An 11,357-nucleotide genomic window follows, 5' to 3' on the forward strand; every position below is an offset into this window, starting at 1 on the left:
CCTTTTAAGTATCCAAATGTTCCACAAAGCAAATGGAAATTTTTCTTTGTTAATATTGTCTGAATAGATAATTATATATGCAATCAGTCTAGCAGCATAACTGTGTAACAAAATACACCATTTATCAAAACTTCATTTGTTAAATAATGTAACTAAATTTCATTGTGTTTGAGTAGATGAGAATATATTACATAATTGTGATATTATGGTGCAAACTAAAAACGAAAAAAAGACTGAAAAACTCAGTAAATGAGATGCAGGTTGCAATTATCATTCCTCCAAGGAATATAAATAGAGTACAACGAACCCTGACATCAAATGCCTTAATCATGAAGGAACTTCACGAGAACTACCCAACACTCATTTACACTTCACCCGTCACTCTTTCCTTTTCAGGCCTTATAATAAAAGAGAAAAGCATCTCTTGTCCTCTTTCCAGAGACCTAAAAAAATGAACATAATTAGCTGGTGGTATGAGTCTGAGTATAGAATACTGTGTCATTTGGTGGTGTGTTTCCCACTCAGACATGGTGAAGGAAAGGCAGATATAAACTGGAGACATTCAATAACAACTTTATTCTTGAAGAAAAATCAAGCTTGATGGACAAAGAATGTTACAAGAGGCCTTCATTTTTGGTGTTTTTTGACAATCTCACAAGAAGCATTTACCTGGCATTTAAACAGCCTGCTGGTAATCTCTTTAGCAGCTCCTGATTTTCTCGGGGCATAGTCACTCCTAATGAACTACATCACTATCTCTCAGTGCTTGTAACAACCATCTTTTGGTCACCACTCTTAGCAGCAATATACTGCCAAGATTGTATGGTAATCTTACATATTCCTGCGGCTTAGTCTCTTACAGTGGGGAAAATAAGTATTTGATACACTGCCGATTTTGAATGGAGAGGTGTGTAATTTTTATCGTATGTACACTTCAACCGTGAGAGACAGAATCTTAAAAAAAAATCCAGAAAATCACATTGTATGATTTTTACATAATTAATTTGCATTTTATTGCATGAAATAAGTATTTGATACAATAGGAAAATAGAACTTAATATTTGGTATAGAAACATTTGTTTGCAATTACAGAGGTCAGACATTTCATGTAGTTCTTGGCCAAGTTTGCACACACTGCAGCAGGGATTTTGGCTCACTCCTCCATACAGATCTTCTCCAGATCGTTCACGTTTTGGGGCTGTCGCTGGGCAACATTCAGTTTAAGCTCCCTCCAAAGATTTTCTATTAGGTGCAGGTCAGGCCACTCTAGGATCTTGAAGAGCTTCTTAAGTAGCCACTCCCTAGTTGCCCTGGCTGTATGTTTCAGGCCGTTGTCATGCTGGAAGACCCAGTCATGACCCATCTTCAATGCCCTTACTTAGAGAAGGTGGTTGATGGTCAAAATTTCTCGATACATGACCCCATCCACCCTCCCTTCAATATGGTGCAGTCGTTCTGACCCATTTGCAGAAAAGCACCTCCAAAGTATGATGTTTGCTTGCCCTGCAGAATTTTAATACATGAAAGCGTAGTGTGTTACTAACGGTAATGTTTGAGACTGTGGTCCCAGCTCTCTTCAGGTCATTGACCAGGTCCTCCCGTGTAGTTCTGGGTTGATTACTGACTTTTCTCAGAATCATCCTTACCCCACGAGGCGAGATCTTGCATGGAGCCCCAGACCAAGGAAGATTGACAGTCAGCTTGTGTTTCTTCCATTTTCTAATAATTGTGCTACCAGTTGTTGCCTTCTCACCAAGCTCCTTGCCTATTGTCCTGAAGCCCATCCCAGCCTTGTACAGGTCTACAATTTTGTCCCAGATGTCCTTAGACAGCACTTTGCACGGCCACGGTGGAGAGGTTGGAGTGTGATTTATTGAGGAATGTGTGGACAGGTGTCTTTTATATAGGTAGCGAGTTCAAACAGGTGCAATTAATACAGGTAATGAGTGCAGAGTAGGAGGGCTTCTTAAAGAAAAACTAACAGGTCTGTGAGAGCCAGAATTCTTGCTGGTTGGTAGGTGATCAAATACTTATTTCATGCAATAAAATACAATTTAATTATTTAAAAATCATACAATGTGATTTTCTGGTTTCTTTTTAGATTCTGTCTCTCACAGTTGAAGTGAACCTACAATAACAATTACAGACCTTTCCAATCTTTGTAGGTGGGAAACTTGCAAAATCGTCAGTGTATCAAAAACGTATTTTACCCACTGTAGGTACGGTATCAGTATTAGTCCTCACACATAGGAACAGTCAACTCGGCATCACTGTGGTGGCAACCTTCACACACAGGCAACAACATACAAACTCCATAGTGTGGCAACTGCTGATGTCTGTCAAGTGCTGTGGAATTAAAGGGATACTTCAAGGAGATAAAAAAATTATTCTAATGGCCATGCCTTAATAAATAAAAAAGTTAACATGAATAGTGCTGTTTGTAACCCTCACAGTACCTTCAATTCAGTGTGATGTTGGAGATGCACTTTACTGCTCCCCTTCCCTTATCGGATGATACATCACAGATTAGGGGTTGTAGCCTGCTCCCGGCTTCTAGTAACAGCCAGCTCCCTGATAATGTCTCGTCTGCAGTCTTAGATCGGGGGGGGGGGGGGGGTCCAGCTACCTGCTAGTAGCCCTGCAGGGAACAAACAGCACTATTCATAATAACTTTATTGTTTATGAAGGCATGGCTAGTAGAATAATTTGTTATCTCCCCTGGAGTACCCCTTTAAAGGCGCTATATTAGTGAATAAAATAAATAAATAAACTTATTGCCCCCTCTGTGCTGCTATAATTTGCCTATTTGACAGATGTACTCTTCACTCCCAGATATATACCTTACTAGTCCCCTCTGTTGTGACAATCCTTAAGGCTGACCCTATATAAACTGTATCCCCCACCCTTTCGCTGTCTTAATGGCATTCCTGCAACTCCTTCATAAGATCACAGTTGCCCCGCATACCTAAGAAAGTATCTTTTATAAATGTCCCACACCATATGCCAATCAGCACCAAGCGGTCCAATGCTAATATCGGTATCGTACTTGGCAGCTCCTCTGTCCTAGCAATGACCATCTTTCCAGCCTTGATTGAAATAGATATTATACACACAGCCTCTCGTTGACTGTGCTGGCCTTCTTCCCTACCATGCAAGAATTGATCAGACTGTATAAATGACTTAGGAGATCTCAGCCACTTAAATTACAGCTGGAGACACAGCAATTGTGGAAACAGAGGAGGCATTAAACACAATCTGGAGACGCCTATCGGACCACTCATCGATTAGCAAATGGCGCAGGACAATTCTAAAAGACATTTTCCTAGGTACATAGGGCAGCTGGGCAATAAAATTTGGTGACAGATTCCCTTTATTGGTGGTACTCTCCTTCAGATTTACTGTTCTTCTCCATCTGCAACAAACTATACTAAAAGCAGTACAGGCCTTTTACATGTTACTCTTTTGCCCTGTTTTAGCCCCTTGAGTGTACAGAAATTCGGAGTGCACACACCTGGTCTGGTTGAGGTGCAAGTGAAACGGGGTTGGAGTCCCAAAGTACAGTTTTTTTTATAAATTTATCTTTATTAAGTTTTGAAAAGGAAATACAAATACAAACACCGGGTACTAGTTGTGCAACAAGTAGTAGGTCAAACATGACCACATAACCATAACAATAAACAGTATTTCCAAAACATTTGAAAACAAAATGATATACGTGAACACAACCCAAAGTAGTCGCTGGTAGTACATTGGTTCAACGTGTTTTAGGATATACCAGCGTGGTGACTCAGACTTAAACATTAAGTCATTACATTATTCATGTGGATTAACAAATAAGGGTTATAAAAGAAAAAAAGAGAAGTATTTAAAACCAAAAACACAAATACACACAAAGACAAAGGGAAGTGGGGGAAGGGATGTGTGGGTAAGAGGGTAAGGGTAACGTCAGAGAGGCTCCTGAAGTATAGACTTAGTTTTCCCCTATGAGGTAATCAGCGGAAGATTTAAACTCCAGCCAGTAGAACCATGTTTTTATAAAATTTATCATGGGAGTTACTGATCGTGGAGGTGAGCTGCTCCATTAACATAATCTCATTTATTTTGGAGAACCATAGTGAGATTGTCGGGATAGTGCTACTTTTCCATAGCAAGGGAATACATGCTCTAGCAGACGTGATCAAGTGTCTCAGTATCAAGTTTTTATATGTTTTTAAAGGGATGTTGCTGTGATGGAGAAGGACGAGAGCTGGGTCAAGGTCTGAAATAAGATCAGAGAATTTACGAATCACTAGTTGTACTTTTCCCCAGAAAGGAGTTTACATGTCCAGAAAATATGTAGTAGGTCACCCTCCTCCTCCCCACATCTCCAACACATGGGACTAGCATCTGGGAATATAGAGTGTGTAGCATAGGTGTCTCTGCCTCCTGCCGGGCAGAGACGCCGTTCCCCTCACCGCCGCGGTCCAGGTCCGACGTCTTCCTGCTCCCCTGCTGCTGTGGTGCGCACCGCCCGCAGCTTCCTGGGCACTGTGCTTAGGGGGCGTGCGCGCGCGCTCCCTCCCTCTTGAAGGGGCCGCGCGCCGTTCTATTGAGTCCCCGGCCAATGGCCAGAGGACTTCCCCTATATAAGACACCTCCTCCAAAATGGAGGTGCCTGTGCAAGGTTGTTGTTCCGTGTGCTAACACTTGCTCCAGCCCTCAGGTCCCGCTGCCTGTCATTCCAGCCCGCCAGCCTGTCTAACAGTTCTGTCCTCCAGTCTGTCTACAGTTGTGTCCGCCAGCCTGCTTACCTGGAGCACCTGTCTGTTACCTGTAGTGCCTGCCAGCCTACCTGGAGCACCTGACTAACCTACCGTGCCCGCCAGCCTGCCTACCCGGAGCACCCGTCGGACTATCTGCCGAACCAGCTGGCTTATCCACCCGGACCACCCGTCAGCCTTCCTGCCGTGCTCATCTGCTTTACCGGTCAGTTCCTGCCATCTGACCCGTGGGAGTCACCTGCTCTCACACAAGGTCGGTCCCAGAGTGGCACCCGGTACACCTGCCCGGTCCCTCCCTGGTTCACAGAGTCGACTAAGCCGCAGTGTGACCTTGGTCGGTCCGAGTAGGCACTTAGTCATGCCCCTCTGGTCCCTCCTTGTACAGAAGCACAGAGGTTCCACCACCCGGACTCGTAACAGATTTTCTCCTTTCAGTTGGGTTTGCTGCATACACCTGGTGGCTATTCGATAGCCCTGAACGGGTTATCATAGGAAAGAGATTTTAACAATAATGTTCATCCAGGCCAAATGCGCTCCCAAGAAGCCAGTGAATACTGTGGGTATATATTCTCCAAACGATCTTTATTTCTCAAGTAAATTGAGAATTATTTACTTGAGAAATAAAGATCGTTTGGAGAATATATACCCACAGTATTCACTGGCTTCTTGGGAGCGCATTTGGCCTGGATGAACATTATTGTTAAAATACAGGGTCATCAAGGAGGGTTGAATTCAAACGCCAATGGCACTGTCTGGCCCTAAAGGCAGAAAGAGCTACTGAGACACTAACAAGTTCGTGATCCGAGAAGATGATATTATCTATATTGGTTCCTAGAAGCAAAGAAATGTCCTGATGTCTTAACAAGAAATAGTCAATTCTTGTATACATGTCATGGGAGTTTGAGTAGAAAGAGGAGTCTCTGTCTGTCGGGTGGAGAAGTTGCCAGGTATCAATTAATTGGTGTTCATGTAGGCTGTTCAGTATACGTCGTTGCGTGGGTCGCGAGAGGGAGGATACTCCCCTGGAGTTATCTATAGAAGGATTGAAGGCTATATTAAAGTCACCTCCCATCAAAGTACAGTTGAAAATATTCACTGCACACTCAAAATATGCAGGATCATGAAGTTTATAAAAGCTGTGCAAAAAGTGAAGAATTCAAAAGAGCACTCCTTGATTGCAACTATTGTGACATTTAGATTAGACTAAATCTTTTTCAAACTGTTGCTGAATGGAGGACACTAGGGTCATGGATTCATCTCATATAGCACTGTACAGCACTGCGTGTGTGTTTATTGCACAGCTTTAAACTTTCTGATACTGCATATTTTGAGTGAATATTTTCTACTAAGCCCTTTGAGTAGCACACCTTATATAACAAATGCTACTCACCCACACTTGTTAGCTAGCTATGATGCAATCACTTCAGCTTGGCTACACCACCTCTCCTTCTTCTTCTTCTTCTTGACTTCTCTATCTTGGTGTGTCTGACCTTAAGGCTATGTTCACACATGTTGTGTTTTGCAGCTTATTTGGCTGCAGATTTTTATGCAAATTTTCAGCTATGTTTTGCAGTACCAGCAAAGTCTATGAGAAACCAGAATTATCTATTCACACATCTTGTTTTTTTTTTTGCTGCGTATTTCGTGCCTTGGTTGGTGTCATGGAGATATTAAGAGAATATTAACAATTTCTCCCAAACCCCTCATTCCCTCTCACCCCTCCCTTATCCACCATTTGTCACAAGAGAAGAGATGACAATCTAAAGTGGCCTCTATGCAAAGTAACACACACCTGAGAAGGGCCTTGGAAGCAAATGCTAGCACATTAGGTGCTACAGACCCATTTAGCAGGCGAGTGTGTTTTTCCTCTGACACAGAGAGGACGCAGCTTGTTAACCCCTTAAGCCCCGCGGGTGGTTTGCACGTTAATGACCGGGCCAATTTTTACAATTCTGACCACTGTCACTTTATGAGGTAATTACTCTGGAACGCTTCAACGGATCCCCCTGATTCTGAGATTGTTTTTTTCGTGACATATTGTACTTCATGATTGTGGAAAAATTTCTTCGATATCACTTGCGTTTATTTGTGAAAAAAATGGAAATTTGGCGAAAATTTTGAAAATTTTGCAATTTTCAAAATTTGAATTTTTAAGCCCTGAAATCAGAGCGATGTCACACAAAAGAGTTAATAAATAACATTTCCCACATGTCTACTTTACATCAGCACAATTTTGGAACCAACATTTTTTTTTGTTAGGGAGCTATAAGGGTTAAAAGTTGACCAGCGATTTCTCATTTTTCCAATAAAATTTACAAAACCATTTTTTTAGGGACCACATCATATTTGAAGTCACTTGGAGAGGTCTTTATGACAGAAAATACCCAAAAGTGACATCATTCTAAAAACTGCACCCCTCAAGGTGCTCAAAACCACATTCAAGAACTTTATTAACCCTTCAGGTGCTTCACAGGAATTTTTTGAATGTGGAAGAAAAAAATGAACATTTAACTTTTTTCACAAAAATGTTACTTTAGACCCAATTTTTTTTATTTTCACAGGGGTAACAAGAAAAAATGGACCCCAAAATTTGTTGTGCAATTCCCCTGGGCACGCAGATACCCAATATTTGGGGAAAAAACACTGTTTGGGCGCACGGCAGGGCTCGGAAGGGAAGGAGCGCCATTTGACTTTTTGATTGTAAAATTTGCTTGAATAATTAGCGGACGCCATGTTGTGTTTGGGGAGCCCCTGTGTGCCCAAACTTTGGAGCTCCCCCACAAGTGACCCCATTTTGGAAACTAGACCCCCCAAGGCACCTTTATAGATGCATAGTGAGCACTTGGAACCCCCAGGTGCTTCACAAATTGATTCGTAAAAATGAAAAAGTGAAAAAAAAAACACTTTTTCATTTTTACGAATCAATTTGTGAAGCACCTAGGGGTTACAAGTGCTCACTATGCATCTAGATAGGTGCCTTGGGGGGTCTAGTTTCCAAAATGGGGTCACTTGTGGGGGAGCTCCAATGTTTGGGCACACAGGGACTCTCTAAATGCAACATGGTATCCGCTAACAAATTGAATGGAAAATCGGCTCAAATTGTTAGCGGACACCACATTGCGTTTGGAGAGCCCCTCTGTGCCCAAACTTTGGAGCTCCCCCACAATTGACCCTATTTTGGAAACTAGACCCCCCAAGGCACCTTTATAGATGCATAGTGAGCACTTGGAACCCCCAGGTGCTTCACAAATTGATTCGTAAAAATGAAAAAGTGAAAAAAAAACACTTTTTCATTTTTATGAATCAATTTGAGAAGCACCTGGGGTTCCAAGTGCTCACTATGAATCTAGATAGGTGCCTTGGGGGGTGTAGTTTCCAAAATGGGGTCACTTGTGGGGGAGCTCCAATGTTTGGGCACACAGGGACTCTCCAAATGCAACATGATATCCGCTAACAAATTGAGCCGACAATGCACCATGTACAGCGTGTGCTCGAGTGACATGCTCGAGTCCCTGCTCCGCATGTTTCACGGTTTTTAGACACCCAAAAAAAAACATGCGGGGATCGCTCGTGCATGGCAGGCAATCCCCGTAAAGTTTTTTGGCCACGAAGCATATGGGGCAGAGACTCGAGCATGTCACTCAAATACCCACGATACTCAATGCATACCAGAGCACCCGATGCAAACTCAAGTAGCGAGCACTTGCTCTCAACACTAGTAGCCATATCGTCATCTTTTTTTCTTACTTTTGAAAAAAATCCCAACCCCAGCCCTAACCCTAGCACAACCCTAGCCCTAGCACAACCCTAGCCCTAGCACAACCCTAGCCCCAGCACAACCCTAGCCCCAGCACAACCCTAGCCCCAGCACAACCCTAGCCCCAGCACAGCCCTAGCCCCAAACCCAGCCCTAACCCTAGCCCAATCCTAACCCAAGAGTTTATTTTTGACGCTGTTCCTTGTGCGGTATAAGTGATTAGACGACTTTATTCTTCGGGTCGGTGTGATTACAGCAATGCCAGAATCATATGGGGTTTTTATGACTGACAGCTGTCACACACTAAAAGACGCATTTTTTGTAAAATCTAGTTTTTGCATCGCCATATTTTAAGAGCTATAATTTTTCCAGATTTTGGCAGACAGTCATGTGACGGCTCGTTTTTTGCGGGATGACTTGACGTTATTATTGGTGCCATTTTCAGGCACGTGACATTTTTTGATCGCTTTCTATTCCGATTTTTGGGAGGCAGAATAAACAAAAACCAACAATTCAGGAATTGTTTTTTTTTTGTTTTTTTTTTTAATTCTGTTCCGCGTGTGGTAAAATTGATGAGGTATCTTTATTCTTCGGGTCAGTACGTTTACAGCGGTACCACATTTGTATCATTTTTCTATGTTTTGGCGCTTATACACAATAAAAGCTATTTTATAGAAAAAAATATTTTTTAGCATCGCTTTATTCTGAGAGCTATAACTTTTTTATTTTTCGGCTGATGGAGCTGTATGGTGGCTTGTTTTTTGTGGGACGAGATGACGTTTTCAGCGGTATCATTTTTATTTATATGCGTCTTTTTGATCACGTGTTATTCCACTTTTTGTTTGGCGGTATGGTGATAAAGCATTGTTTTTTGCTTCGTTTTTTTTTTTTTTTTTTTTTACCGTGTTCACTGAAGGGGTTAACTAGTGAGACAGTTTTATAGGTCAGGTTGTTCCGGACGCGGCGATACAAAATATGTGTACTTTTATTGTTTTTTTTTTGTTTTTTTTTATAATAATATTTATTGATGGGTACATTATATTTTTATTTTTGGTGGATTATTTTTTTTTTTTTTTTTTTATATTTTTGCAAATTTTATTTTTATTTTTTTTTCCACTTTCACACAGTTTATACACTTTATTACTTTGTCCCACTCTGGGACTTTCACTTTTTTTTCTCTGATCGCCTGCATGGCACAGGAATGCAGCACCATCCCTATGCCATGCAAGCTGTCAGAAATGCACAGTGTGAAGATTGCTTGGAGATGCACTGCGCATGTCCAAGCAATCTTCCTGCTGTTTGGTGACCCGGATGTTGTCATGACGACATCGGGTCGTCATGGCAACACCCGGGAAGCCTTTGCAGACTGCGCTGGAAGCCGGAAGAGGAGGTGAGTATCGGCGATCACCTCCCCTTGCCCCCGCAATGCCGCGATCGACTTCGATCGACTTCGATCGCAGCATCGCGGGGGTTAATGTGCTGGGAGCGGTGCAGGACCGCTCCCTGCACATAGTACTGGGTGTCAGCTGTGACAATCAGCTGACACCTGGCGGCGATCGCGCCCGCACAGCCTGTGTGCGCGCGCGATCGCCATGACGTACTAATACGGGTCTGGCTCTTAAGTCCCAGGGCACAGACGCGTATTAGTATGGCAAATGTTGTTAAGGGGTTAAGATCAAACCACTCAAATAATCAAAACAATTCCCAGCCAGAAATTCCCAGGACATCCGGCACCGATGCGAAATATGGAATAGCTCAAGTTCCATAATTTTGATAATAAGGAGACCCATATTTTTAGTGGCAGGGTCAGCCAAGGAATAAGATGGTTATTTTTTCATAGCCATAAACCCCTCCGGGGAGCTGTAGCGCAAGAGCACCAGAATAACGGTTCGCAGCTACGCCATGTGTGGTCTCTAAATAAAGGTAAAATCATAATAGAAAATATGGTATCACTTTTTGGCTTCTGTGATCAACCAGTGATAAGTTATCCCAAAAATCAGATCTCTTAATAAAAAGGGTGCAGGCTAGAGTCCAGCCCCATGATGTCAGTACAGAGGGTGTGTGGGCAGATCTCCAATAAAAGAGTCCACAGAGGATAGATGAGGATTCTTTGCCAGGAGGGTATAGATACTATAAGCAAAGGATCGCGTTCAATAACACTCAAATCAAATCGGGGAGCCCCTCCTCCAGCTATACTGATTTGTCCCTGCGAACTCTATAGCAAGTTTCTTCTGTAATCCTGTTTATTTTATGTAACTGTCTATTCTGTATTGTAAATGTCCATTTGTAAAATCTTGAATATTTTTTGTAACACGGCCTCCCTTTTGGATTAAATATAAAATGTAATAGTTCTGTTTCTTTTATCCTGTAATCGTTCCCTCCCCCGAAGCCATATACGTTACAAGAATGCAGGCATCCGCCCAGGCCTGTATTATATTTCAAATCTGGATGGTGGCAGAGAAAGATAATAATTGGCTATCGTGAAGCTGACAGTGACCGTACAAGGACGTATACACATATTCCATGAGTTGGAATCCGGAGCTGAGACGCCATACGCTCACTAGTAGCTTGCAGATACCTACGTAGTGAGTAGTCGGGATCATGTGCTCGCATATCCCTGATGAAATCCTGACAAAGTGATGGCAACAGCGAGATATTGCATGATATCCCTGGTGTCGTCTCTGTGGAATACCTGACAGTTGGGTTTTTGGAAAATAGAGCATGTCACTTCTTTCAGCATTTTTTCAGCGTCTTTTCACCCATAAGAAGTAATGGGTGGTGAAAAAAAACGCACCAAAAAGGCAGCAAAAAACACACCTGCGTTTTTTCAGCGTTTTTGA

The sequence above is a fragment of the Phyllobates terribilis genome, unplaced genomic scaffold (genome assembly GCF_046119375.1).
Source record: "Phyllobates terribilis strain yellow unplaced genomic scaffold, ASM4611937v1 Scaffold_3__8_contigs__length_932513732, whole genome shotgun sequence".
Lineage (NCBI taxonomy): Eukaryota > Metazoa > Chordata > Amphibia > Anura > Dendrobatidae > Phyllobates > Phyllobates terribilis.